Genomic DNA, 15,570 nt, shown 5'->3' with positions numbered 1-15,570 from the left:
ATGGAAAGCATAAATGTTCCTTTGAGTCACTGCTATGACTCTACAGTACCTGGAAGTTGATTGGTCAGACCGAAAACAAAAAATGACACATAGTGATTCTTCCAAGCTGAGTGTAGGAAATGATAAGACAGAGTCTGAGGGAGGAGTGAAATGCATGATCAATCAATCAATCCATCATTCAGAATAGAAAGGACCTTCGAGGTCTTCTAGTCAAAACTCTGCTGAAACAGAAGACCCAGGGGTGGGATTCAGTTTTTTTAACAATGGGTTCTGTGGCTGTGTCTTAGTTGGCTTGCTGGTCATGTGACTGGGTGGGCATGGCCAACTCAACATCACTCATGTCAAGGGGCGCTTCTCCTTGCCTGGCCTCTCATGACAGTGGGGATGCTGCAACAGTCATAAATGTGAAAAATAGTCATAAGTCACTTTTTTCCATTGTAACTTTGAATGGTCACGAAATGAACTGTTGTAAGTCACGGATTACCTGTAGAAAAATACAAAAAGCTTCTTTGCTTGCAAAAACCTGCCCTAAACACCAATCATTAGATTAAAAATACCTGCAAGCCAGAGCTACAAATCAGGCAGGGTGCCAGAGCACCTTGAGGAATGAAAATAGTTAAAATGCAACAATAACTATCAGCTAACTCCTGCTCATAAAGTGAAACCCTTTAGCACAGAGGTCTTTTAAGCTCTCCAGAAAAAGTACACCCAGAAAAAGCGATCCCTAGATCCATTCGCACCACTTAAAGATACCAGCTTGTCTCACTCACCTCACAAGATATCCTAAAGAAATCATCCAGATTTAAGGAAAGGTCACATGCCCCCCAGAAAAGTAGTAAACAAAATCAGTGCCAAGCTTGAATCCTGCCTCTAGGAAGTATACCGCAAAAGCACAGTGCCAAATACCACTGCAGTGAAGGAAGACCTCTTCCCCAGATAAAAAAAGAAACCATGAGGCAGGAAAAAATTCAAACACAATACAAATAATTAAATCACAACAGTAGCTGTTGCTTGTTGAAGCTGAATAGGGAAAATTATCCCATCAATAAACATAGGATTAAACGTCACCAAGAATAGAATTAAACTTTACCAAAAATCAGTTTTAGCTCAAAACTCAGAAACGGTTTGTAAACTCACGTTTGAATGTCAATCCTTCTAGCTAGCCAAGAAGCCTTACTGAATGTCACTCATCTTAGTTCCCTATCACTAAAAGCTTTGCTTCATTATTCAATAATTTCTTCTAAGTGCTGATTGTCCAGGGAAGTATTTCCTCCCAACAGCAGTGTAAAATTCTTAAAACAACCCTTTCCCTTTAAGAAAGCCAAGCCTCACAAGCTCCAGAGACAGGAAGTCTAGGCTATCTGCCAATAATGTAATAAGGGTGAAAAAAAAAAAAAACTGAGATTGCTTCTAACTACCAGTTCTCCTAACTGCTTAGAAAGTTAACAAGGGGTTCTATAGAAGAGGATAGAACGAGTAGAATCCCACCCCTGAGAAAACCTTATACCATTTCAGACAAATGATATCCAATCTCTTCTTTAAAACCTCCAGTAATGAAACACGTACAACTTCTGAAGGCAAGCTGTTCCATTAGTTAACTGTTCTCACTGTTAGGAAGTTTCTCTTTAATTCCAGGTTGCTTCTTTCCTTCATTAGTTTCCATTCTTCATTCCCTGTCCTGCCCTCTGGTACTTTAAAAAATAAGTTGACCCACTCCTCTTTGTGACAACCTCTCAAGTACTGGAATACTTCTACCAAGTCCCCCCTTAATATTTTTTTTTTCTCTAGACTAGCCAAACCCAAATCCTGCAGCCATTTTTCATATATTTTCAGTCATGACTCCCTTCATACCTACAAGCTATTGAAGTCCAGTCTACCTTGAAATCATTTTGACTCTTATCTATTTCAATGTGCTTTGGCCCATTATTGATTAGTTTCTTTATACTCATTTGAACTGCCTGGATCTTCTGATTTCCCTGGCCCTTGACACTGAGTTACTTCTTTTGTCACACCTACAGACAAAATTTACCAGACTATCTGCATTTACAATATACTTTATTACAGAAGGGCTGTTCTCACTGTCTTTCTCTAATACATAATATCTGGGTGAATTGCCTCATACTCCTCTAGAACATATACCCTTCTTCCTGAGAATCCACTTCCTCACTGCATTCCATTGCAGATTTTTTATTTATTAAACGGTAATACCCCAGCTTTTTAAAAAAAATGAATGCCCACCCTTTACACTAAAGTGGGAGAATCTGTGGCTCTCCAGTTAATTATGAACTATAACTTCCAGCAACCTGGTGGTGAAAGACATTGGCAATTGTAGTTTGGAAAGGTCTGGCAGGCTCAGAAATGTCTGGAAGCAAAGGCAGATGTTTCCAAGGTTGTAGTTCTATCTTCATTGGCATTGTGTCATGCCACAGAGGAAAGGGATCCTCATCCATTTTTGTGTGTGCTGACTGGGTTGTACGTACTTTTGAGGGGGGTGTCCACCTTCAAATGGTCACAAAATGACCAGTCATTAAGCGAGGACTATTTGTAGGAGTAGGAAGCAAACCAAGAAGTAATCCAGCATGACAGATACTGAAGCTGAAGCTCAAATACTTTGGTCACCAAATGAGAAGAAAGGACTCAGTGGAAAAGATCCTAAAGTTAGGGAAGATTGAAGGCAAAAGGAGAAGGGGATGGCAGAAGGTCAGTGGCAGTGGGCATAAATTTGGACAAAGTCCAGGAGACAGTGGAGGACATAAGGCCTGGCATACAATGGTTCATGGGGTTTGGAAGAATCGGATATGACTTGATGACCAAATAGCAACAAATTCCAGCATGAATTTGGTATCCAGTTAAATTTTCACCATCAGTAACAACTTCCCTCCTGTCATCCTGGTGTCCTTTAGATATATTCATATTACAACCTCCACAATTGCACATCTGGAGGATACAAAGTTAGGGATGGATGACCTAAAGGGCAATGGGCAATGTTAATTAAATAACAAGATCAGATCTGGCAGAGCAATGGGCTCTCTGTCTTAATGGGTTATCTCCCTGGACAGAAGAGAGGATGCTCTTGATTTATAGAGGACATAAAATAAAATGTTTTTTGTCAAGCTGTTGAGAAAGTTTGAATGTTCAGACTCCTGAACTTCTTGATGAAATGAAAGGATTATTAAGGTCATCTTAAACATAGCAATGCCTCTGCAAAGAACTTGGAATCATTCATATGCCTCTTCTTCAGCTCTTTAAACAGGCAAGAATGACTTGGAGGTTTCCACTTTTTTATATCCCCAAACTATTTTTTTCTAATTCTTTCCTAACAAAGCTAAGGCCACTCAGTCCCATCCCACCAAGGATGCTTATGCAGTGGCATTCAGCCGGTTTGGGCCGGTTTGGGTGAACCGGATGTTAAATTACATCCGGTTCACTGAACCGGTAATTGAATCAACTGGCCAGCCCCGCCCACCTTTCCCCTCCCCTTCCTGGAGTCTCCATTAGGGCTGTTTTGAATGCAGATAAGTGCAGAGTCTGTGCAGAGGCTCTGGCAGGGTGAAAAACGGCCTTCCCAGAAGTTCCAGAAGTCTGGAAATGGGCCTGTTTCCAGCTTCTGGAGGGACTCTAGAGTCTGGGGGAGGCCGTTTTCACCCTCCCAGAGACTCAAGGGAAGCCTCTGGACACTGGGGAAGATGAAAATGGACTTCCTGGAAGTTCCAGGAGGCTACGCCCACTATGGCCAAATCCACTGAGAAACCAGAGAGAGAACCAGTTGTTGGGATGTTTGAATCCCACTCCTGATACTTTATATAAAACATAGAATCACAGGGCTTGAAGGGACCTCTGAGGTCTTCTAATCCATTCCCTTGCTCAAAGTGGGAAACCTCATGCCATTCTATTTTTGCAAGCCTCCAGTTTTAAAGTTGTAACAACATTTCTGCAGAATCTCATCTGCCATCATCAGGCTTCTGTATTGTGTTCATCATGGCATATGAATGAAACGTTGCTACAACTTTAAAAGCACAACTATAATGACGTGGGAAAATACCTGAACAAAGCTGAATACCATACATGAAAGTACCCGCAAAAACTGAAGAATATATATATATTCTGTGTATATATATACATATATACATATATATATATATATATATATATATATATATATATATATATATATATATATATATATGTGTGTGTGTGTGTGTGTGTGTGTGTGTGTGTATGTATGTATGTATGTATGTGTGTATGTGTATGTGTATGTGTATGTGTATGTGTGTGTGTATGTATGTATGTATGTATGTATGTATGTATGTATCTATGTATGTATATATATTCTGTATTGTATACAAAATATATAGACGCCTGATGATGGCAGATGAGATTCTGCCGAAACGTTGCTACAACTTTAAAAGCACAACTATAATGATGTGGGAAAATACCCGAACAAACCTGCATATATATGTATGTATGTATGTATGTATGTATGTATGTATGTATGGCATTCAGCTTTGTTCGGGTATTTTCCCACATCATTGTAGTTGTGCTTTTAAAGTTGTAGCAACGTTTCGGCAGAATCTCATCTGCCATCATCAGGCTTCTGTATAGTGTTCATCTGTGAGTCAGACTTTTACAGTGGTTTCAGATTTAAATTTGGGGCAGCCTATTGCTGTGCCAGAATGGTTTTTTCTTCACCCTGATTGGTTGGGAGTCTTGGTTTGTGTTTATTGGTCTTGGAGTTTGCTGTGTTCTGCTTGATTGGTGTTTCTAATATCTTCTGTCTGGTTTTTTTTTTTTTTGGCTCTTTTTGTATCTTGATTGGCTGGCAACATTGTGTTACTTTATTGGAGGCCTTTAGTGCAGCTTGGCTCTGGGTAAATTGATGGCTATCATTTATTAGGAAGCTAGGTTTGATCTGGGTGCCTGGTTGGGATGTGTTTGAGCTGGAGGTATTGGGGGGAATCTGTCTGTGCCCAGGTGTTTGCCTGGCTTGCGGTGTGGACATTTTTTTGTTTGTGAGTGCAGGCTTTCAAATGATTGACAGTCTGGTGGAATCATCTCTTCTATTCATGCTTTCTGGTCTTTTTTCAATCTCTATGGCTTCTCTGATGATTCTGTGGCTGGGGTTTTCTATAGTGGCTAGGGTTTTGGTGCCACTGAAGTCAATGTTATGACCTGTTGCTTTCATGTGTTGGACTAATGAGGAAGTGTGTTCCAGGTTTTTGACTGCACTTTTGTGTTCATCCAGGTGGGTACTTATTCTTCTATTGGTCTGTCCAATGTATGTGGCAGGGCATGATGCACAGGGGACTTCATATATGCCTTGGTTTTCCAGGTTGATTTTATCTTTGGGGTTTCTGAGGATGGCTGCTATTTTTCTGTCTGTTTTGAAGGCAGTCTTGATGTGATGCCTGTGTAGTAACTTACTGATTTTGTCTGTAGTACCTCTTATGTAGGGCAGGACAACTGTTCCATAGGTCTGTTCATCTTCTAGGTCTCCATTATGTCTCAGTGTGTTTTTGCAGATCAAGCCAGTGATTTTGCTTTTGTGGAAGCCGTCAGCTGTCAGTACTTTAGTCAGGGTGCATAGTTCAGTCTTTATGTGTGTCTTGTCTGCCAGGCATTTGATCCTGCTGATTAGTGTTTGACCATGGAGTTTATCTGTGCTGGGTGGTGGTGGGATTGGGCGTTGAGGTAGCGGTTGGTGTGTGTTTTCTTCTGGTATATGGTGTGTCCTAGTGTGCCATCTGTTTTTTTGTAGATTAGTACATCTAGGAATGGTAGTTGTTTGTTTGTTTCCATTTCAATGGTGAACTTGATTTTTGGGTGTGTGCTGTTTAGGTGTGTTAGGAAATTGTTTAGGTTTTCTTTTCCATGGGGCCAAATCCCAAATGTGTCATCGATGTATCTTAACCATAGTTTGGGTTTGTGGGTGGCATTAGTTAGGGCGCCTGATTCGAATTCTTCCATGAACAGATATGCAATGATGGGTGACAGTGGTGATCCCATAGGGGCTCCTTCAATTTGTTTGTATCTTTGTCTTTTGTATATGAGATATGTGTTGGTTAAGCAGTGATCTGCTAGTTCCATGAGGTGTTTAGCTGGTTGGTATTTATTTTTGATGATTTCAAGAGTTACATACATACATACATACATACATACTTACATATGTAGGTCTAGGTGTGTTCGGGTGGGGCACCCAAATTTTCCCGTATAAGATTAAGAATATGTTGGCGACGTTTCGGCGAGGTCCCACTCGCTATCCCCAGGCAGGTACTTTCTGCATGCACTGGCACAAAGCCGAAAGCACCAGCCTGATGATGGCGAGTGGGACCTTGCCGAAACGTCGCCAAGATACTCTTAAGCTTACATGGGAAAAGACCCAAACACACCTAGACCTACATACCTGCACGTGTGAAAAGCTAATATATATATATATATTCCCATGTCATTATAGTTGTGCTTTTAAAGTTGTAGCAACGTTTCAGAAAAATACCCGAACAAAGCTGAATACCATATATGTAAGTACCCATGAAAACTTAAGAAAACATACATACATATACATATACGTATACGTATATGTATACACACACACACACACACACACACACACACACACACACACACATATATATATATATATATATATATATATATATATATATATATATATATATATATATATATTTTCTGAGGTTCTCATGGTATTTGTATGTGGATCTTTGGTTGTTCGGGTTTTCTCCCGCGTAAGATTCAAAGTATCTAGGCAACGCGTTTCGATGAAGTCTCATTCATCATCATCAGGCCTCTGTCTTTGGCTCTTGCTTTTAGAGTGATGTGAGGTTGCAGCTGCTTTTTCTTTCTAACTGTCAGTGGGGTGGGATTTGAATGGGTGGGGGCTTGGCTGTGTTCTGATTGGGTGGGGTGTCTTCTCATTGGTGGGGGCCTGGCTGTGTTTTGATTGGTTGGGGGTTGGCTGTGTTCTGATTGGCTGGATTTCTTGCTGCCCGGCTTGAGTTCGAGGTCGCGCTGCATCTCCATAGTTGGTGTCGGCTTGCTTCATGTATGGCTCGGAGGGTTTGAAGTGGGTAGTGATGCAGCTGCCGTGCAGCTTCTGGTCCATGGTGGTGTCTCATCTTCTGAGTGGGTGGGAGTCTGTTTTCTACATGGAAGTGTGGTGGTGGCATCTTGTGTGGCTCTCATGGGTGTGGGTCTGGTGTCTTTCTTCATGTTAGGTACTCGTCTGTTCATGAGGGCGGGTTTCCAAATGGCTGGAAGGCGGGAGGTGTCATCTCGTTTGTTCATGCTGTGTGGGCGTTTTTCTATCTCTATGGCTTCTCTGATTATTCTGCTGTTGAAGTGTTCGGTTTTGGCGATAGTTCTGGTATTTTTAAAATCAATTTCATGTCCTGTGGCTTTGAGGTGTTGGACCAGGGAAGAGGTCGTTTCTTCTTTTTGATTGAGTTCTTATGTTCTTCAATGCGTGCACTTATTCTTCTGTTAGTTTGTCCAATGTATGTGGTAGGGCAGGCAGTGCAGGGGATTTCATATACTCCTTGGTTTTCTAATTTGATTTTGTCTTTGGGGTTTCTTAGGATGGTGGATATTTTTCTGTTTGTGCAGAATGCTGTTTTGATGTTGTGTTTTTGGAGGATCTTGCTACAGACAAAATTAGCAAGATCCCCAAAAACACAACATCAAAACAGCATTCTGCACAAACAGAAAAATATCCACCATCCTAAGAAACCCCAAAGACAAAATCAAATTAGAAAACCAAGGAGTATATGAAATCCCCTGCACTGCCTGCCCTACCACATACATTGGACAAACTAACAGAAGAATAAGTGCATGCATTGAAGAACATAAGAACTCAATCAAAAAGAAGAAATGACCTCTTCCTGGTCCAACACCTCAAAGCCACAGGACATGAAATTGATTTTAAAAATACCAGAACTATCGCCAAAACCGAACACTTCAACAGCAGAATAATCAGAGAAGCCATAGAGATAGAAAACGCCCACACAGCATGAACAAACGAGATGACACCTCCCGCCTTCCAGCCATTTGGAAACCCGCCTCATGAACAGACGAGTACCTAACATGAAGAAAGACACCAGACCCACACCCATGAGAGCCACACAAGATGCCACCACCACACTTCCATGTAGAAAACAGACTCCCACCCACTCAGAAGATGAGACACGACCATGGACCAGAAGCTGCACGGCAGCTGCATCACTACCCACTTCAAACCCTCCGAGCCATACATGAAGCAAACCGACACCCACTATGAAGATGCAGAAGGACCACGAACTCAAGCCAAACAGCAAGATCACAACTCACCAGCTCAAATCCCCCAGCAACTAAGACTAACCTGAGCACAACCAAGCCCCCACCTGAACAGAACACGCCTCCAACCAATCAGAACACGGCTAACCCCCAACCAATCAGAACACAGCCAAACCCCTACCAATGAGAACACACCCCACCCAATCAGAACACAGCCAAGCCCCCACCCAATCAAGTCCCACCCCACTGGCAGTTAAAAGGAGGAAGCAGCTGCAATCTCACATTACTCTGAGAAGCACAGAGCCGGAGACAGAAGCCTGAAGATGATGAATGAGACTTCATCGAAACGTTGCCTAGATACTTGAATCTTACGCGGAGAAAACCCGAACAACCAAAGATCCATATATATATATATATATATATATATATATATATATATATATATATATATATATATATATATATATATATATATATATTTTCATCCTGTTTCTACACTCCTCTCATTTTATCTATGTGACTCTGCATGGTTTGCAACCAATTTTTTTTAAAAGTTAGCTGATGCCTAATTCTCCAAATCCACTTTAGAACTGAAAGAGAGATTTGTGCAGTATTTCTGAACATTGCCAGAATAGAATAGAATAACAGAGTTGGAAGGGACCTTGGAGGTCTTCTAGTCCAACCCCTGCTTAGGCAGGAAACTCTACTAATGCTTTCCCCCATTGCTCAGAAGTCTCAAAGGAGATATGGAACAAATAAAGGAAATTTATCTTCCTCTTTTGCTTGGTCTTTTGCAGATTGGCACTTTCAGTTTTAACAACCCAGAAGGATCCTCCGAAGATACCAGGGTGGAAGAGTGGGCTGCTGTTTTCTATCGTGATTGAACTGGGAAAGGGAGGGGCAGGAAACACATCACTTCCTCCCTTTTCTCTGGCAGTTTTTGCAAGGAGAAGGGGTGGAGTAGGAAATTTGGCTAGCAAATGGTGTGTGTGTGGGGTGGGGGAGAGAATAGCTAGGAGGGTTCATTCCTTTATCACAACACCACATGCAATCCCAAATCCAGATGCAAAACGGGTTGACTAGATGCAAAAAAACAGGTGAGGCACCCAAATTTGGTTCCTTGTTATACAGAAAAGAATTTTTTTTCCCTTCAGGCTCAGTCTGGAGGCAGCTACAACCTATTAGTGTAAGGGTGGACAGCAGTGTTGGTAAGATTGATAGGCTGATTCTCTGGATATTTTGAAAGAGAGTTTCAAGTTTCCTGCCTTCAAGGTTGAAAAGCAAAATAAGAAGGCAAGGAAATGTCTTCCGTTTCTAAATTTTATTTGCACATACTGTATAGTTTCTTTTTCCTCAACAAAGGTCAGGAAACATGACTATAAGGGAGATTGAAATTACAGACTGAGTTCTCTTCATGCCAGAGATTTTATTGCCAGATCTACTTAACCCAAGTCTAACATTCTTTGTGTGTGTGTGTGTGTGTGTGTGTTTGTGTGTGTGTGTGTGCCTTCAAGTTAGTTTTCTGACCCTTGGCAATTGTCTGGACAAGTCCCTGAAGTTTTCTTGGCAAAGTTTTTCAGATATGGTTTACCACTGATTTCTTTCTAGAGTGGAGAGTAAGCAGTGGTGGGATTCAAAATTTTTTACTACTGGTTCTGTGGGTGTGGCTTGGTGGGCTTGGTGTGGCTTGGTGAGCGTGGCTTGGTGGGCATGGCAGGGGAAGGATATTGTAAAATCTCTATTCCCTCCACACTCCTGGGGAAAGGTTACTACAAAATCCCCATTCCCTCCCCATCCCACTAACCTGCTTTCAGCTCCATTCTCCTGTTCAGGATAACAAAAGAAGATCAGTTGGGACTCAGGAGGCAGAGAATAGATGGGGGCAGGGTTAGTCAGAAGTGGTATTTGCCAGTTCTCCCAACTACTCAAAATGTCCTGTACCAGTTCTCCAGAACTGGTCAAAACCTGTTGAATACCACCTCTGAGAGTCAGGGACTGGCCCAAGTCTAAAGCACAAAGGACTAGAACTCTGGATCTCCCAGTTCCCAGCCTAATGCCTTAATTGCTACACCAAACTGACTCATTCTTCTTAGCCTGTCTAATTTTTCTGCAGCTTTATCTTCCCTTTCTCGTAGACCTCCTGGCTACTGAACGTGGGTATTGAAAATATGTCTTGGCTGTGTGCCTATTTCTAACAATGCTTAATGTTGGAGGGCAGAAATTCTGTATCTTGGATGAACTTGGATGGACAGAACTGGAGGCAAAGCCCTCAAATTCCTCCAGCCCTTTTACAGAGCAAACTCTGGGAGCTGGGCGCAAATCCAGCATCTTCTTGGAAAGCTGAGGAAAGTGCAAAAATCAGTGTGCCATCCAATTGCAGTAAAAAAAAAGAGTTGGCAATGGCTTTGGCACATTGGAGAGCTGCTGTTATTTGTACTGGGAAATAAATTGGGGGACAATTTAAGCAAACTGTGCTGTGAAGAAGGGATGACAAGCCTGAAATGACTTTAGCCACCCAGCTCATTAGAGGCTCTAAATTTTTCAAGAAGTTGCTGTCTCCTTTCGGTCTCATTAGTTGCTTCTTCTTTAATGACTTCTAGCTGCTGACGTTCATGCTACCTTCTCTGGACTGACCCTTTTCTTGCCAATGGATTCTCAGTGGAATAGCAGCCCATAATGATCCAGCTCCTGGTCTGCATTTCGATTTTATTGACTGGAAAGAAGGAAGGCAAGAAAAGAAATTACTGGCTTTCTCATTTCACCTAAAAGCGAACCAAGGTACAAATAGATCAAGAGGACTAGAATTCTGAAGAGAGGAGTTAGGAATGGAAGTTGCATCCCTGCTTCTCTAACTTTGCTGTGAAAATCAAAATTGGAGGTGGGGTCTGCTCAGGAGATAAAAGACAAGATGGGAGGAGATAGGCCAAGGTCAGCAGAATAGTAGAGTAGTAGAATAATAGTGTTGGAAAGGACCTTTGAGATCTTCTAGTCCAACCCTCTGTTCAGTCAGGAAACCCTGTACCATTTCAAACAAATGATTGTCCAATCTATTCCAGTGTTGGAGGACCTGCAACTTCTGGAAGCAATTTGTTCTACTGATTAATTGTTCTAACTGTCTGGAAGTTCGTCCTTAATTCAATGTTGCTTCTCTCCTTGTTTGATTTCCATCCATTGCTTCTTTTTCTGCCTTCAGGTGTTTTGGAAAATAGCTTGACTCCCTCTTCTTTGGGACAGCCCTTTAGATTTTGGAAGACTGCTATCATGTCACCCCTAGTTCTTCTCGTCAAACTAGACATACCCAGTTCCAGCAATTCTTCTTCATATGTTTTAGCCTTCAGTCCCCTAATCATATTTGTTGCTCTTCTCTGCACTCTTTCTAAAGTCTCAACATCTTTTTTTATATTGTGGAGACCAAAACTGGATACAGTATTCCAAGTGTGGCCTTACTTATTTACTTATAAATAAGTACTTTATTTATTTATTTTTTATTTTATATATTTTATTTTACTTTACTTATACTTACTTATAAAGTGATAATAACACTTTTAGCCTCCAGTCTCCTTCTTTGTTAAAGCAGTTTTCATGTTAAAAAATGACATACTGGTTCAAACACTGTGATTTGTGTCATCAAGGCACTTGAGGGATGATATCACCGCAGGCATGTCATCATTTTGGCATTGCTGCTTCTGGTTGCAGATTCCCTTGGTGACAATCTTGTTTAGAAAAATAAATACCAAACTCTCTTCATGTCTGTGGGCACTTATCTCATCCTCTACAGCCCTAGAAAAAAAGAAAACAAATAGAATGGATGAAAATTGCATTGAACAAATAGACTTTAAATTGGAATGATGTTTCCTAAAATTATAATTCTTCCATGATTAAACTTGTTTATTTATTAAATTTATATCCTGCCATTCTTTCAGCAGGTCAAGGCAATGTATGTGGTATGGTGTCCAGGAACCCTGTGAAGTAGATTTAGCTGAGGGGAAAAATGAGAGAGAGAGAGAGGAGGGAGGGAGGGAGAGGGAGGGAGGGAGGGAGGGAGGGAGGGAGGGAGAGAGAGAGAGAGAGAGAGAGAGAGAAACTGTGTGGCTGACAATGAAATTGGACTGTAGCTAACTGTGAACCAGTACTTGTCTGTCTCTATTTTATAGTTCAAAATTTAACTTGAATCAATTATTCTGTTTCTTGGTCTCTGGAATCATGGAGAACTGGTCTTGATCTTTTTCTGGACGTCTTGCTTCTGAGACATTGCCTCCTTTCTTCTCAAAGCTCAACATTACAGCTTCTTCAGTTTCACCTTTTCTGATTCTGTTCCTAGACCCTCTTCATTGTCCTTCTTTAGACCTGCTCAGTCTAGTTCCATATCATTCTGACCATATTGTCTGAACCTATGAAAGGAACCCAACATCGCTTTGGATCTTTGATTCCACTGTTGAACTGCCCCTATGGTCAACTGCACTTCCACTGGTCAACTGCATTCTGTTCTCTACAGAGAAGGGGAAGGAGAAGCAGGAGGATGAGGTCTACAAGGAGAAGGTGAAGGAGAAAGAAAGAGACAGTGAAAGAGAAGGAGAAGATATACAAGAAGAAAGAGAAAAAGAAAGAGAAGGAAACAAAGAAGGTGAATGAGGAAAAGGAAAAGAAAAAAAAGAAGATGGTTTATGAGAAGAAGAAAAAGGTATAAGGAGAAAGAGAATGAGAAGGTGTGCAAGGAGAAGGAGAAAGTATAAGAGGAAAAGGAGAACAAGAGGAGGAGATAACCCCAACGTGAAAACAGTTTTCACCAATCACATATTAAAAATGGCATGTTGATGGAAATGTTTTGTAGAAGTTTTAAATTCAAGTCTTTGACAGAAACACATTCATTAGCTGCAGAAGTTCATTGGGTGACTTTACTTACCCAATTTTTTAACTTACTCTCTTTTCATGTGAAGATCCCCAGAGATGAGGTTGGGGAAGAAATATGGCAATTAGCAAAAGATGAATTAAGTCCAAGAAAAGAAAAGAAAATAGAAAGAAATTCAGAGCAATTCTGCCTCTCCAGAAGTTTCTTAACAATCTATTTCAGTAAGTTCCAGTATTTCTTGTGGAGTCTGTTTCCTGAAAGGGCCTATTTTGCTGGCCTGGTACTCCCCTGAATTTACCACACAAGATTATTGTTCTTGGGAGAAAAATAGAAAGAGAGAACACTATGGAAGAAGGGATAAGCCAGTACTTGAAATCTGGTACGGCTAAGGACAACTTCAGTCAGTCTTGTTCCTGGGTGAGGGACAACATGAAAGCAACAATATGAGAATAGAAAAAAAATGAATGAACTGTCAGGACATGGTTATCCAAAAGGACCTTTATTGGCTTATTTCTGTATATTCCTGTAAAATTCATGCAGAGGCATTTCTAATGTGAAAAACAGCAAAATATTCCTTTGGACCATTTTTTGGTTGGCTTCTTCTGTCACTTAGTAAGTGTTCTTTCTTGTCCATTTTATAAATTGTCAAAGATACTGTGGAAAGGGAATTTCATGAAGGCAGTAGTGTCACACACAAAACAACAACAACAGGAAAAGCCCAAGGGGAACATCAGGTCAGCCAGAAAACAAACTTACATAGGAAAAGGAATCAAATAAAAGGTATTAAAGAATCCCTATAGACAAAAGCCTAAGTAATTAAGAAAACTAGACAAATAGGAAAAGGAAACAAAAGATAATTTAGAAAACCCTTACAAACACAGGACATACCAAATAAGCAAAACAAACAGACAAAAGACACAAAATATAAATTACAAAAGGGACAGACAGGAGATTGCTACAGAACAAATATGAAAAACTATCTTAAAGCTAAAAGAGATTACAGAAAACCAATAATACAATCTGGCCACCCCGCGGAGTTTGCCTTCCACACCATGTGGAGTTTGCCCTCTGACAGAAATAAAGACAAACTCAAACAGGATTTGAAACATTAGGCACAAATACAAACACTCACACAAAATCAACTTACAAAGGGAGAAAAGGGTATAAAAAAAACAGGGACTTACCATAAGAAGCTAGCTAGCCCAGGAACGCAGACTTCTCGCTTTTCTCCGCCTTCCTGAAAAAAAAAAGATCCAGCTTTCAAGCAGTTGTCCATAACCTTGCGCCGGAGCTCTCCCAGTGGGAAAATTGAATCCTCGAAAGAAAGGCATTTTGACACCTTTCAACAATACTTACAAAGTGGAAAGACATGTCTTTTTGGGCAGAGAGGGAAGGAAACTCTTAGCTTTCCCAATCTTAAATATTATACAGAAAAGACTAAATAGAGTTGGGGAACAGCCTTTGTACTAGTGTGTAGAAGTAAGAACATGTGAGAAAGAGAACATAAGTTAGGAGTTATAATCCACCATGGGGGGGTCTTAAAAATCAGATTGTGGAGTAGGCCTGATGAGACCTTAATTAGACTTTTCACAAACTTTACTCTTACTTTGCAGGGCTGTGGGAGGTTACAGTCCTGAAGGAATTTGGCTGTGATAAAAACATAATTTAAAATGTGTGCTTAATTAGAAACACAATTACATTTACCAAAGCAATCTTTTAAAGCTTTCTGTTCATCTTACACCCACACACCCTCACTAAGGGTGTTTCTGGGAATAGTAGATACCTTCTTTCCTTCCTTCCTCCCTCCCTCCCTCCCTCATCCCCTTCCTTCCCTCCCTCCCTGCTTCCTTCCTCCTTCCCTCCCTCCCTCCCTCCCTCCTTCCTTATTTTCTTCCCTCCCTCCCTCTTAATTTAATGATGGGAAAATAATGGGAAATAAAATTGTATATGAATTTTTTTCTCAAAATGATTTCCTTCCTTCCTTCCTTCCTTCCTTCCTTCACTCCTCCCTCCCTCCCTCCCTCCCTCCCTCTTTCCTTGGACAAGTAGACACTGGTGCTGAAAGGTTTGTGTTGGAGCCTCTCCCTTTCTCCCAAGCCAGCTGTGGTTGGAGAGGAAAAGGTTAACATTGGCAGGCACTTTTTCATCTCAGATTCAGAGACTGGGCTGGGCTTTGGGAAAGGCAGAGTTCCTGCAAGGGCAGAAAGAAAGAACCCCATGCTGAGTCAAAGAAGGATTCTGGCAGGCAGGCAGGTAGGCAGTATGATGTGAGCTTACCGTGAGATCAGGTGAGACGCTGAGAAATTAGTTCGGGCTTGGATCAAAGACATTCGTGGTGGCAAGGAAGAGAGGAAAAAACTTTGCCTGTTTCATTTTGGTGATGAGCGGCCAGGGAAACCAATGGAAGGACATACACTATATAAATAAGGCAAGTAGGA

General features: G+C 41.1%; 1 protein-coding gene across 1 annotated transcript in view; it reads left to right on the top strand.

The window, feature by feature from the left end:
• The window catches only part of ADCY4 (adenylate cyclase 4), a 106,147-nt gene that overhangs the window by 25,231 nt on the left and 65,346 nt on the right, over nucleotides 1–15,570 (top strand).

The sequence above is a fragment of the Pseudonaja textilis genome, chromosome Z (assembly GCF_049901715.1).
Source record: "Pseudonaja textilis isolate UNSWEBS1 chromosome Z, rPseTex1.2, whole genome shotgun sequence".
Taxonomy (NCBI): Eukaryota; Metazoa; Chordata; class Lepidosauria; order Squamata; family Elapidae; genus Pseudonaja; species Pseudonaja textilis.
The sequence above is the reverse complement of the archived record's forward strand: the minus strand, read 5'-3'. Positions and strand labels throughout refer to the sequence as shown.